Source organism: Schistocerca americana, chromosome 5 (assembly GCF_021461395.2).
Source record: "Schistocerca americana isolate TAMUIC-IGC-003095 chromosome 5, iqSchAmer2.1, whole genome shotgun sequence".
Lineage (NCBI taxonomy): Eukaryota > Metazoa > Arthropoda > Insecta > Orthoptera > Acrididae > Schistocerca > Schistocerca americana.
In genome coordinates, this window is record NC_060123.1 from 545,575,688 (window position 1) to 545,589,797 (window position 14,110).

Sequence of the window (14,110 nt, forward strand, 5' to 3'; positions counted from 1 at the left end):
GCCGAGAAACTGGTGCTAGTTTCAGAAGATGCTGTAGAGGATCTGCTTTCGGGAAAGGTGAGCTGAGAGATAAATGGCTTCGGTAACCAACAGTGTTGTTATGTGTAAGCGGATTACAGGCAGACAACCAATTTAGGTATCCATATCAGGAAAAAAACATCGACATCTATACATATATAGCCATCACATGGTGTGTGGTTGAAAGTACTCTGTGTATCACCGTCGCTTATATCCTCCCCAATCCCATTTTCTGTTGCTATAGCGACTGGTGCGTAGGAAGACCGATTCTTGGTAAGCCTCCTTCATCTTCAGAGCCTTTTCACGAGTACACGTGGGAGGGACCAATATATTGGTTGACAATTCTAGGAATGTACGCTCTCGGAAGTTTAACAAGAAGCCATACCGTGAGGCACAATACCTCTGTTCTAGCGTCTGCCACCGTAGTTCGGCAGTCATCACCCTGACGAATTCGCACTCGCTAAACGAACATAGTGCGCTGCTTTTTTTTATATGTATTCTCTGTTTCGTCGCCCAGTCTCATCTATTGAAGAGTCCCAGACTGACAAGCTGTCGAACTTTCTCGTTTAGTCTTTCTGAAACGTACGCTCTCTAGATTTTAATGGTAAGATTCCCCGTGATGCATAACGTCATCTTATAGTGTCAGCTACTACAGTGTAATGAGCGTATCTGTAACTATTTCTTGCTTACTAAACGGACGCGTGAGAGAAGGTGATGCTCTTCTTCAAATCGTGGATTGCACTCTATTTATGCACAGTGCATTACATTCGTTTATACGGAGGGTAACTACATTCCTTATTCCGGGTACATTGCGTACATGACAGTACCTGTTCGTCTGCTCCAAGAAACAAATATTATACAAAACGCGGCTTTAATATATATTCGATATATAACTCGAAAATGAAAGTCCGAATGTTAATTTCGAGACTTTGGTGTAGGTATTGCATAAACTCGTCAATAAATGTTCTCGACCATCTCTTTATTTCGAAATTCATGGCACAGAAAACAAAAATTGGATGTGACATGTATGAATATACTTATTTGTAATTGTCCATATAACCAAATGTAAACAACACAAATTTACGTAACGTCAGAATCATCTGTTTCCCATGGTAGGGGGCGGGGAAGGCGCTGGAGAAAGTTCTGCACAACTCTCCTGAGCAACGTCAGTAAGTTGTGAAACGTCTGTTCTCTCGCATTCGTTTTGGCATTCCAAAGAAGAGATCATCATGCCAGGCCTGGTGCAGGTCCCACTCTCCAGTGACGATTCTCCTTAAGTCGGCCAGAATACGTTTTCTTTACGACGTCGAAAAACCGCTCTTTTTCCATCGTGTGTATTCCCACGTAAGATTCGTCAGCGTATGAATTCGGTGTCTTCCCCGCACGCCCATTACTGAAGCTACCACTGATCCATACCTGTGGTGTATCCAATTGCTGCGGTATGTGGAACGTAAGACCAGCCAAAACAGATAACATGTCACACACTGCCTTCACATTTTCTTTAAAGCTGTGCCATTCTTAATGATCTGCAAGAGAAGATAAACGAACAACAAATATGCATTTTAATGACGTCTTTTTAATAAAAGATTATGAAAATCATTTAAATATATTTATTTTATTATATCTTTTGGTACTTTCGGTGATTCTTGATACTACCTATACAGAATGAAACCGAACTCCACCGACAAAATTTCGGAGGTTATTCACGGATGCAACCTGGGTGTTTTAGTCGGAGGGACTCGTGGTCGTCGGTGGCTCACTACAGAGTAATTGTATTGCGTTTGATTTCTTTCCCTTGTTTATCTTTGCATCAGTACTCCACTGAAGACATATAATAGTGCTTATTTCAGCGGTATGTGCTGTATGTCTGTCTGGAAACGAACTTACCCCGTGAGCTTATGGTACTCGTTGCCGACAATAGTATTTCCCTTTATTCTTCACCCTGAAACTTGGATTCAGTATTCCTTAGTTCTGTTTCCTTGTTTGCGGCACTGTTAGTTGTACGTTAAAAATGGAACGTAGCGGTATGGATAAGTTTTCCGGTGAAGAGCTTTTATCAAAGCAACAACAACCACATCATACTACGTCACAATCGTCCGAAGGCTCCCGTATTAGCGTGCCTTTCCTGTTAGTATTGGTGAATGTATATTACTAACCTTTTCTTGTGATGGTACTAACAATGGTAACTTGGGTAATACACCGAATAAATCATCATTCCTAATAGTGTTTTGTGTGCAGTAGGGAAGAGACATCGACATGGATATCGACAGTCGATATAATTGAATATCGCCGTACTAAATATCGACATCGACGATTAATCTACATCTTCATCAATACTCCAGAAACCACGATGCAGTGTGTGGTGGAGGGTACTTTGTATATCACTCTCTCTTCTTTTCTATGCAGTTCCAGACGCCAAGCGAAGAAAAGTTCCCGTATTTTGAAATATCGTTGACTCATATTTAGTCATAAGATTCAGATTATAACTTGCACCTGCTATTCAAAACTGTGATAAAGGGGTTTTATGAATCAATAAAAATTGAGGAATACCAAATTCAAGTTATTACACTATTTTACATATACATTGAGAAATCTTACGAAAAGAAAGTTATACTACACCATAGATGCTAAGAATTTGAATTAGCTTTTAAGTTTGTGGTTTTACCAGACATTGGAAGTATATTTTCACAATAACAGCATGTCGCATATTTACTACCGTTTGATTTAAAAAGCTTCCATACATTACTTTTGAGACACATTTCATGATTTTTTTCCTTCCCTCTGCCGTATCACTAATATAAAAGCACAACAATGAACGAATGACGTAAGCTGAAAAGGTTTACAGAACAATATTTTTAAAATTTTTATCGAAAGTACTTGCAACTGGGAGGAGGTTATGAAACTACACAACTGACAACAGTCAAAATTTCTCTAAGAAGTACAAGGTAAAAAAACTGTAGGTACTGTTCTTAAGTTGTAAAAATTTCAGTATTAAAAAGGAAGAAGAGTTTATTTTCCTCTACTATGAGTTAGATGATAATAATAATAATAATAATAATAACAATAATAATGGCAATAACAATACTAATAGTAATTGGCCACAAATTACTTAATTCAAAGGACATTTGTGGATATCAAAAATGCCTTTGATTCTGTTGGTGGAGAAACTACTGATAAAATAATTCTAGAATTTGACGTAAAGCCTAAACTGGTAAAATTAATGCGCGAAACATTTGCAGATGCAATCTGCAACGTAAAATTTATAGCAGAAATTTCACAGCCTTTCAGAATGAAAACAGTGTACTACAAAATGACGGCCATCCCCATTTTTTTTTGATAGTGTGTTAGAGAAAACAGTGAGAATTTGGAACGAAAAACTTATTGACCTCAACATCTCGCCTGTAAGGTTAGGAAGAGGAAGTAAAAAGACTGACATATACTGTCTTGCTTTTGCAAATTGTTTTGCTATACTTTTCGAAAATGTTGTATCTGCTATAGACAAAAGAATCTCTGGAAGAAATAGCCAGCAGAAATGAATTAAGAATTTCTGCAGAAAAACAAAATTTGTAACAAACGTTAAGGATGTTCCAAAATTCCAGAAAACAGACATTTGTCAACTAGAGACGGTAACAAATTGAAATATCCAGGGGAGATAACCCTAGAAAATGCTTTGGAGAAAATCTGCTGTATAGGAAAGTTTGCATAAAATGGGGAGAGTATGTGGTACCTCCAAAGATCTGGTGTTGGTATCCCTACACAAGGCAGCACGGAAGAAGGCAGAGCTCTCGTGAAAGATAAGTAGTTTAGGTTGTAATTAGTTGTAGTTGAACACTTTTAACTAATTAAATACGTTCTTTAGTTTACTCTTCAAGCTCACTATTAAAAGTTTTTCTTTTATTTGCTTTGTGTTCTAGTAATCGCGAAAAGTTCGTTCGTTTACTTACTGCTACTTAGGGCTAATTTTTCGAGAGTGCATATTTAGCGTTATACCGAAATTGTAAGGGCATTTTCTGTAGTTTAACTGATTAAATACGTTCATTAGGGTGCTTTTCAAGCTCGCCATTGAAGGTTTTTCTTTTATGTGCGTATTGTTCCAGTAATCGAGAAAAGCTCGTTTTGTTTATATTTCGCGGCTTTGCCTTACTTTCCGAGTGCGCATACTGCAAATCTTAAGTGCATTCGGTATAGATTAACTAATTAAATACGTTCATTGGTGTGCTCTTCAGGCTTGCTATTAAAGGTTTTTCTTTTATTTTTCTTCCAGTAATCACAAAAAGTTCGTTTTGGTTACATTCGACTGTTTAAGCCTAATTTTTGATGTTGCTATTAAGCGTTATACCACAAATTTAAGTGCATTTGGTAATAGTCTACTTACATATTAGTTTCCAAAACATATTTAGCGTCCTTTTTCCACTACATTTAATATATTATCGTTATCACTTAGTAAATTTCTTAACTAATTTCTAAACTACCATGGATACTAAGTGTGTGAGCTGCATTAGGAAAGTTAGTTCAGGGGTACTGTACTGCTGTTGTGACAGGTGGTTTCATTGGGGAAATTGCAGCGTCGAGGGAATTGGGGAAGCAAACGAGACTCTTCCATTCTTCAGCAGGGTTTGCTCAAGAGATAGGATTATAGCTGAACAGGAGGAGAAAGTTAGAGGCCTTCAGGCTGATTTGGACAGAGCGAGGGAGGAACTGAAGAGGTTAAGGGGGGGGGGGGGAGGAACAGCAGTGGGAAGTGGTAGCTGGGAACAGGGGCCACAGGAAGAGGACAGTGTCTGACAGTTTCCCAATTGGCTCAACCAATAGATATGCCCTGCTACGACAGTTAAGTGAGGAAGAGGCTCCAGTAGAAGTAAATGTAGTTAAGATGCAACAGAATCTCACTAGGAAACCAACTGTTTCAAAAAAAGTAGAAAGTAAGCGAAAAGTTCTGTTGCTAAGTAACAGCCATGGAAGAGGTGTTGGGCCAGATTTTTCAGGAAAAATTAGGTGACAGGTACCAAGTCACAAACTTTTTCAAACCAAGCGCATGTCTTAGCCAGGTGGTGGAGGATATAGGTTCCTTGTGCAAGGGTCTTTGAAAGCAGGATCATGTGATGGTAGTGCGTGGAGCGGGAAACAGTTTTGATAGGGATCAGGGCTACAGTATTGAGTATGACCTGGTGAAAATAGCCTCTTCAACCACCCATAACAATGTTGGGCTGGTGCCTGCTTCCGTGTAGCATGATCAACCCCAGCTGAACCGCTCTGTCAGGAGGGTAAATATGGAGCTGCATCAGTTGCGTAGGGTGGCCACTCTGTCAGACATTGGAATGGTTCCTGTCGAGGCTGTTAATAGGTGACATTTCACAAGGCATGGCCTACACCTCCATAGGAAAGGGAAGGGTAAACTGGCAGGGTTGTTAGCGAAATCCATAAGGGGGAACACTAGTACTGATGGATATACCTCTTTTTTAGACTAATATCAGTGCCCAATGAGAAGTTCAGATAGGCAGGTGCTAAAGAGGTCCAAAACTCACAAGATTCTCACAACAGGAAAGTAAACAATAATGTTACTATATTTAACCAAAATATTGGTGGATTAAAGAAAAAAGCAGATTCTCACAAAAGTAAAGTAAAAAATAAAGTTACCATTTTTCACCAAAATATTCTGGGATTGAAGAATAAGATATATGAGTTCCTGATTTGTTTGGATGACATTTAATATGATAATGTAATAGATATACTATGCCTGTCTGGGCATCACATTGTGTCTGATATGGAAAAGGTAAATATCGGTGGTTATCAACTAGCTGCAGATATGAGTAGAGAGAATAAGGTGAGAGGAGGAGTTGCCATATATGTCAAATGTTATCGCTGTGTAAAAAGCTTAGATACACAAAAGTTTAGTCTAGAGCAACATATATAAGCATGTGCCTGTCAACTCAAACTGAAGGAGGGCTGTTTTATAATTGTAACAGTATATAGGTCCCCTTCAGGAAACTTTCATTTATTCCTGGAAAACTTAGATGCCATGGTTCAAATGGTTCAAATGTCTCTGAGAACTATGAAACTCCTGAGGTCATCAGTCCCCTAGAACTTAGAACTACTTAAACCTAACTAACCTAAGGACATCACACACATCCACGCCCGATGTTGGATTCGAACCTGCGACCGTAGCGGTCACGCGGATCTTGCATCCCATGTTGTGCTATGTGTCAGATAGGGGAAAGCAAATTATTATTTGTGGGGACTTCAATGTTGATTCACTGAAAGAGGATAATAGGAAGAATGACCTGGAAGTCTAGCTCAGTTCTTTAAATTTGACATCTGTCATTAATTTTCCTACTCATGTAGTAAAGGACAGCAGCACATTGATAGATAACACTTTTATAGACCAAGATAATTTTAAAAACATAAATTCTTGTCCTGTTGAGAATGGCCTTTCTGATCATGGTGCTCAGCTAGTCACAGTATATGACATAGCTCCATTCATTAATTCAAAACTACCCTCCAGAGTAGTGCATTCAATTAATCACTCAACAATTAGAAATTTCAGAGAAAATCTTCAGCAGTTAAACTGGGTTAAAGTGTACAAGTAACCCGATGCTAATTTACAATATAACTTATTTCATGATACACATGTAAGAGAATTTGAAAACTGTTTCCCCAAGAAAGTAGTTAAATGTAATTGTAAGAAACCATGCAAAAAACCTTGGCTTACTAAGAGAACAAAAATATCTTGTAACCACAAAAGGAAACTATATCCAAAAACAAGAAAGAGTAATGACCCAGAAATAGCCAAATATTACAAAAACTGCTGTGCTACATTAAGAAAGCTTATTAAAAAGTCCAGAAACATATGCATCATGCCTGAGATTAATACCTCTGATAACAAAATCAAAACGATCTGGAATATTATTACAAGGGAAACAGGGCAACCAAGAGCACAGGATGATGGCATTACCATCAAAGAGAATGGAAACTTGACAAACAACAAGCCGGAAGTCGAAACCATTTTGAATAATCATTTTTTAAATGTTGTAGAGAAAATAGGATCTAAATGTTCATTAGAAGAAGCAAAGCAGTTAATGGAAGAGGCCTTGCCCACACCATTTGATACAATTGAAATTCCACCCACCTCTCCTTCTGAAATTAGGAAGATAATAAAACCTCTCAAGAATAAAAGCTCACATGGAATTGATGGCGTTTCCAGCAGGATAATAAAAGCTTGTTCCCAAGAGGTAAGAGGGATTCTTAGCCACATATGTAATAGCTCTTGGAAGCAGGGTATTTTTCCAGATAGATTGAAGTATGTCATTGTTAAGCCACTGCATAAGAAAGGGGATACGTCTGATGTCAACAACTACCGGCCAATCTCTCTTCTGACTGTCTTATCCAAAATTCTTGAAAAAGTAATGTATTGTAGAGTAGCTTCACACCTTTGTAAAAATAAAGTTTTAACAAAACGTCAGTTTAGTTTCCAGAAAGGTCCTTCAACGGAAAATGCTATATTTACTTTCACTAATGAAATATTAAATGCTCTGAGTAACCAGAAGTCACCCGTTGGGATATTTTGTGATCTCTCAAAGGCTTTTGATTATGTAAATCATGGAATACTTCTAGATATGCTCAAGTACTATGGTATGACTGGGACAGCGCTCAAATGGTTTAAATCATACCTAACTGGAAGAGTGCAGAAAGTTGAAATAAGCAGTTCACATAATGTGCAAAAAACTGCTGATTTCTCAAACTGGGGAACAATCAAGAATGGGGTGCCACAAAGTTCGGTCTTGGGTCCTCTGCTGTTCGTTAATATATATTAATGACTTGACATTCTATATTCACTAAGATACAAAGCTGGTACTTTTTGCCGGTTATACAAGTATAGCTATCAGACCCAACAGACAAGAACTAACTGGTGAAATTGTAAACGATGTTTTTCATAAAATCTGAAAGGGTACAGTAAGGCCCGACATTGAAAATAGGTACAACATTCTTCGTTATTGTTGTCAGAACAACATTTTTTTGTAATAATAACTCAATTTCACTTAATACACCGAACCTGGATACCAGTGTTGGAAAGAATGACTATTTATTTATTTAACTGATCACATGTGCACTCCCACAAAATAAATCCCTACATACAATTTGGCGAGATCTGCGAAATGAATGAATGTATGGTCGTCTGCTAACCGCAGATAGTGAATGTTCAATATATGATCATCTTTGAGACGGTACTTTGGTTACCTTTGATGGAACCAAAGAGATGGAATTCACCTGAGCTTTGAGCGCCTGAAAAGTGGCTGACCAACGGGTAGCATGGTGTTCCCCCACCTCGATAGAGCTGCGAGATGACCTGAAGAACGGCCATGTTTCAGCACTCTGGTGCTGGATCTTGTGTTGGTAAGACATGTCTTATGTGTGCTCCGTAAAGACAAAAGAGTGCAGAGAATGGTATGCATGTGGAATACTTAAAAGTAGTTTGGAATAATAATTTCTCTATTTCAGGAACGTTTGTGGGGAGAATTAAATGTCAGGCAGGTAATATTAAGGGGATCGTAGTAATCTTCGGAAGTGACCAACGGTCACAATGAAACCAAGTGTAGCAATAAGTTGAAATACCTCAGAGTGATAAAGTTAAGCTAAATTACTGGCGTGTGTACTATAAGTTGGAAATATTTAAGAAATGGCGTGTGCAGGACTTGAAATTAGAGACGAGTACTTCCACGTGGTGAGTACTGTGTGAGTCTCAATCTGTGTATGAGACAAAGGATAAACAGAAGTACTCATCCATGGCATCAGTTGAGGACTCGGGTGTGTGACGAATATGTTCTTAATACTACTCTGCGTGTTACGTTTCCGTGTGACGCTGGATTCAAACTCTAATACTCTGAGAGAGAAGCAAGGTGAGTCAGCCGTCTATCCAGCAACGCTACTTGGCTTGCATTGAACAGGAAGACGTGCATATATCCTCCAGAGTTCGTAGTAGGAAAGAAAAGTTACGAAGTGGGGCAGTGTCGTGGGAAACTGGGATGAATATTAATTGAAGTGGGCAAGCTGAAAGTGATGTGATTATAACATTGTGACTATTCTTGGTGTTGCATTGTATGTTGCCAGTGTGATGTATTTCATGTAATATAAGTGTGTGTGGTTTGCATGGGAGAGTAGCAAGATAGGTTCAGAGGCAGTGGGTTATGCACTTTCCGTTTGTACCGCTCGGTCTGGAGGAAATTTTCGTGATGATGGGTGTGAGAGTCGAAGTGTGAGATATAGCAAAAGATCCACCATCGTATCCAGAAAGTTCACTGTAGTGTTAGATAATTACGAGACCATAAGATATCACCAGCGTATAGCCATGCCCACTGGGTGTAGTTTCTCATGAGTAATTGTTGTGGAAAATGTAACTGTGAGTTTAGGTTATAGAATTTATCGGAATAAAAGAGATAGTGAAAAGAAAAAGATTGGTGCCCTTTTCCTTCGAATAATATGTTGTCATGATATCCAGAATTTATAATGTGTGCGCCATTCATATTCAGTGTGATGGCCACGTGTTGGTCAAAGCCGTTGGGTAAGAAAGAAAATGTGGTATTGCCAGTGCGTAGTGAACAGTCAGAGTTGTGTAAATTACTAATAGTCAGATGTGCGTTATCCGTTTCCGTTGCGTAATATTCAAACAAGGAAAGTAATTTGTAACTTAATTGTGAGTACTAGAGCTCATGTTACTTGATAGATAAGAATGAATCCACTTGCTTGGCAGACGACTCATCTTGCAGGCCGGACTGCTTGAAGCCACAGTATGAGCAAGGCATGTGGGTGCCTCTCAAATCATTAAGTGGTTCTCTGCAAATTGGCTCTCATTAGACTTTTACAAAACACAGTACATACAGTTCCACACAGTAAATGGAATGACACCATTAATAAATATAGACTTCGATCAGAAATTGGTAGCTAAGGTAGAATATTAAAAATTTCTAGGTGTATGCATTGATGAGGGGTTGAACTAGAAAAAACACACTAAAGATCTGCTGAAACGTTTGAGTTCAGCTACTTATGCTATTAGGGACATTGCAAGTTTTGGCGATATACGTCTGAGTAAATTAGCTTACCATGCCTATTCTCATTCTCTGCTTTCGTATGGCATCATATTCTGGGGTAACTCATCATTGAGTAAAAGAGCGTGTAATCAGAATAATTGCTGGAGATCATCCAAGATCATCCTGCAGACACTTATTTAAAGAGCTAGAGATCTTCACTGTAGCCTCACTATATATATATATATATATATATATATATATATACACACTCCTGGATATGGAAAAAAGAACACATCGACACCGGTGTGTCAGACCCACCATACTTGCTCCGGACACTGTGAGAGGGCTGTACAAGCAATGATCACATGCACGGCACAGCGGACACACCAGGAACCGCGGTGTTGGCCGTCGAATGGCGCTAGCTACACAGCATTTGTGCACCGCCGCCGTCAGTGTCAGCCAGTTTGCCGTGGCATACGGAGCTCCATCGCAGTCTTTAACACTGGTAGCATGCCGCGACAGTGTGGACGTGAACGGTATGTGCAGTTGACGGCGTGAGGTCTCCACAGTACATCGATGTTGTCGCCAGTGGTCGGCGGAAGGTGCACGTGCCCGTCGACCTGGGACCGGACCGCAGCGACGCACGGATGCACGCCAAGACCGTAGGATCCTACGCAGTGCCGTAGGGGACCGCACCGCCACTTCCCAGCAAATTAGGGACACTGTTGCTCCTGGGGTATCGGCGAGGACCATTCGCAACCGTCTCCATGAAGCTGGGCTACGGTCCCGCACACCGTTAGGCCGTCTTCCGCTCACGCCCCAACATCGTGCAGCCCGCCTCCAGTGGTGTGGCGACAGGCGTGAATGGAGGGACGAATGGAGACGTGTCGTCTTCAGCGATGAGAGTCGCTTCTGCCTTGGTGCCAATGATGGTCGTATGCGTGTTTGGCGCCGTGCAGGTGAGCGCCACAATCAGGACTGCATACGACCGAGGCACACAGGGCCAACACCCGGCATCATGGTGTGGGGAGCGATCTCCTACACTGGCCGTACACCACTGGTGATCGTCGAGGGGACACTGAATAGTGCACGGTACATCCAAACCGTCATCGAACCCATCGTTCTACCATTCCTAGACCGGCAAGGGAACTTGCTGTTCCAACAGGACAATGCACGTCCGCATGTATCCCGTGCCACCCAACGTGCTCTAGAAGGTGTAAGTCAACTACCCTGGCCAGCAAGATCTCCGGATCTGTCCCCCATTGAGCATGTTTGGGACTGGATGAAGCATCGTCTCACGCGGTCTGCACGTCCAGCACGAACGCTGGTCCAACTGAGGCACCAGGTGGAAATGGCATGGCAAGCCGTTCCACAGGACTACATCCAGCATCTCTACGATCGTCTCCATGGGAGAATAGCAGCCTGCATTGCTGCGAAAGATGGATATACACTGTACTAGTGCCGACATTGTGCATGCTCTGTTGCCTGTGTCTATATGCCTGTGGTTCTGTCAGTGTGATCATGTGATGTATCTGACCCCAGGAATGTGTCAATAAAGTTTCCCCTTCCTGGGACAATGAATTCACGGTGTTCTTATTTCAATTTCCAGGAGTGTATATATATATATATATATATATATATATATATATATATATATATATATATACACTCCTGGAAATGGAAAAAAGAACACATTGACACCGGTGTGTCAGACTCACCATACTTGCTCCGGACACTGCGAGAGGGCTGTACAAGCAATGATCACACGCATGGCGTGGCGGACACACCAGGAACAGCGGTGTTGGCCGTCGAATGGCGCTAGCTGCGCAGCATTTGTGCACCGCCGCCGTCTGTGTCAGCCAGTTTGCCGTGGCATACGGAGCTCCATCGCAGTCTTTAACACTGGTAGCATGCCGCGACAGCGTGGACGTGAACCGTATGTGCAGTTGACGGACTTTGAGCGAGGGCGTATAGTGGGCATGCGGGAGGCCGGGTGGACGTACCGCCGAATTGCTCAACACGTGGGGCGTGAGGTCTCCACAGTACATCGATGTTGTCGCCAGTGGTCGGCGGAAGGTGCACGTGCCCGTCGACCTGGGACCGGACCGCAGCGACGCACGGATGCACGCCAAGAACGTAGGATCCTACGCAGTGCCGTAGGGGACCGCACCGCCACTTCCCAGCAAATTAGGGACACTGTTGCTCCTGGGGTATCGGCGAGGACCATTCGCAACCGTCTCCATGAAGCTGGGCTACGGTCCCGCACACCGTTAGGCCGTCTTCCGCTCACGCCCCAACATCGTGCAGCCCGCCTCCAGTGGTGTCGCGACAGGCGTGAATGGAGGGACGAATGGAGACGTGTCGTCTTCAGCGATGAGAGTCGCTTCTGCCTTGGTGTCAATGATGGTCGTATGCGTGTTTGGCGCCGTGCAGGTGAGCGCCACAATCAGGACTGCATACGACCGAGGCACACAGGGCCAACACCCGGCATCATGGTGTGGGGAGCGATCTCCTACACTGGCCGTACACCACTGGTGATCGTCGAGGGGACACTGAATAGTGCACGGTACATCCAAACCGTCATCGAACCCATCGTTCTACCATTCCTAGACCGGCAAGGGAACTTGCTGTTCCAACAGGACAATGCACGTCCGCATGTATCCCGTGCCACCCAACGTGCTCTAGAAGGTGTAAGTCAACTACCCAGGCCAGCAAGATCTCCGGATCTGTCCCCCATTGAGCATGTTTGGGACTGGATGAAGCGTCGTCTCACGCGGTCTGCACGTCCAGCACGAACGCTGGTCCAACTGAGGCGCCAGGTGGAAATGGCATGGCAAGCCGTTCCACAGGACTACATCCAGCATCTCTACGATCGTCTCCATGGGAGAATAGCAGCCTGCATTGCTGCGAAAGGTGGATATACACTGTACTAGTGCCGACATTGTGCATGCTCTGTTGCCTGTGTCTATGTGCCTGTGGTTCTGTCAGTGTGATCATGTGATGTATCTGATCCCAGGAATGTGTCAATAAAGTTTCCCCTTCCTGGGACAATGAATTCACGGTGTTCTTATTTCAATTTCCAGGAGTGTATATATATATATATTCACTTATGAAATTCGTTATTAACAATCCGAACGAATTCAAAAGTAATAGGAGTCTACATGACTACTACACTAGGAGGAAGGATGATCTTCACTACTCAAGGTTAAATCTCTGGCTCAGAAGGAGTACATTACGCTGCCACAAAAGTCTTTGGTCACTTACCTAATAGCATCAAAAGTCTGACAGATAGCCATATAGCATTTAAAAGGAAATTAAAAGGATTTCTTAATGGCAACTCCTTCTACTCATTAGATGAATTTTTGGATATAGTAAGTGGGTAATTTCCCCAAACCCCACAAAATAATTAAAGATATTAAGTGTCATGTAATATTTTGTGCAACGTAATATCTTGTATGCACACCTTTTATTAACCTAAACGTTCCACATCATTACGAAGTGTCGTATTCATGATCTATGGAACAAGCACTAATCTAACCTAAATCTAATCCTCTAGAATAAAAAGTGCCTATCCAGAAATGGAAAAGTAAGGAGTTACAGCACAGTAGTGAAGTCAGAATGCCTATATGCAAGCAAAGGTGTAGCATTAAACTACAGTTTATATAAATTAGAAGTACTAGAAAGGCGACTTATAAGGGAAGTATTATGACCACAAAACACCGCAGAAGGTAAAAAAATGTAAATGTCGTGTCACTAGGGCCTCCCGTCGGGTTGACCATTCGCCGGGTGCAGGTCTTTCCATTTGACGCCACTTCGGCGACCTGCGCGTCGATGGGGATGAAATGGTGATGATTTGGCCAACACAACACCCAGTCCCTGAGCGGAGAACATCTCCAACCCAGCCGGGAATCGAACCCGGGCCCTTAGGATTGACTGTCTGTTGCGCTGACCACTCAGATATCGGGGGCGAACAGCAGAACGTTAGAAATTACAAAGTAATGCTGAAATGTATCAACCTATCGAAAATATTTCAAACATACTTAGAATAAGAAGATTCACGTTCTTGGACA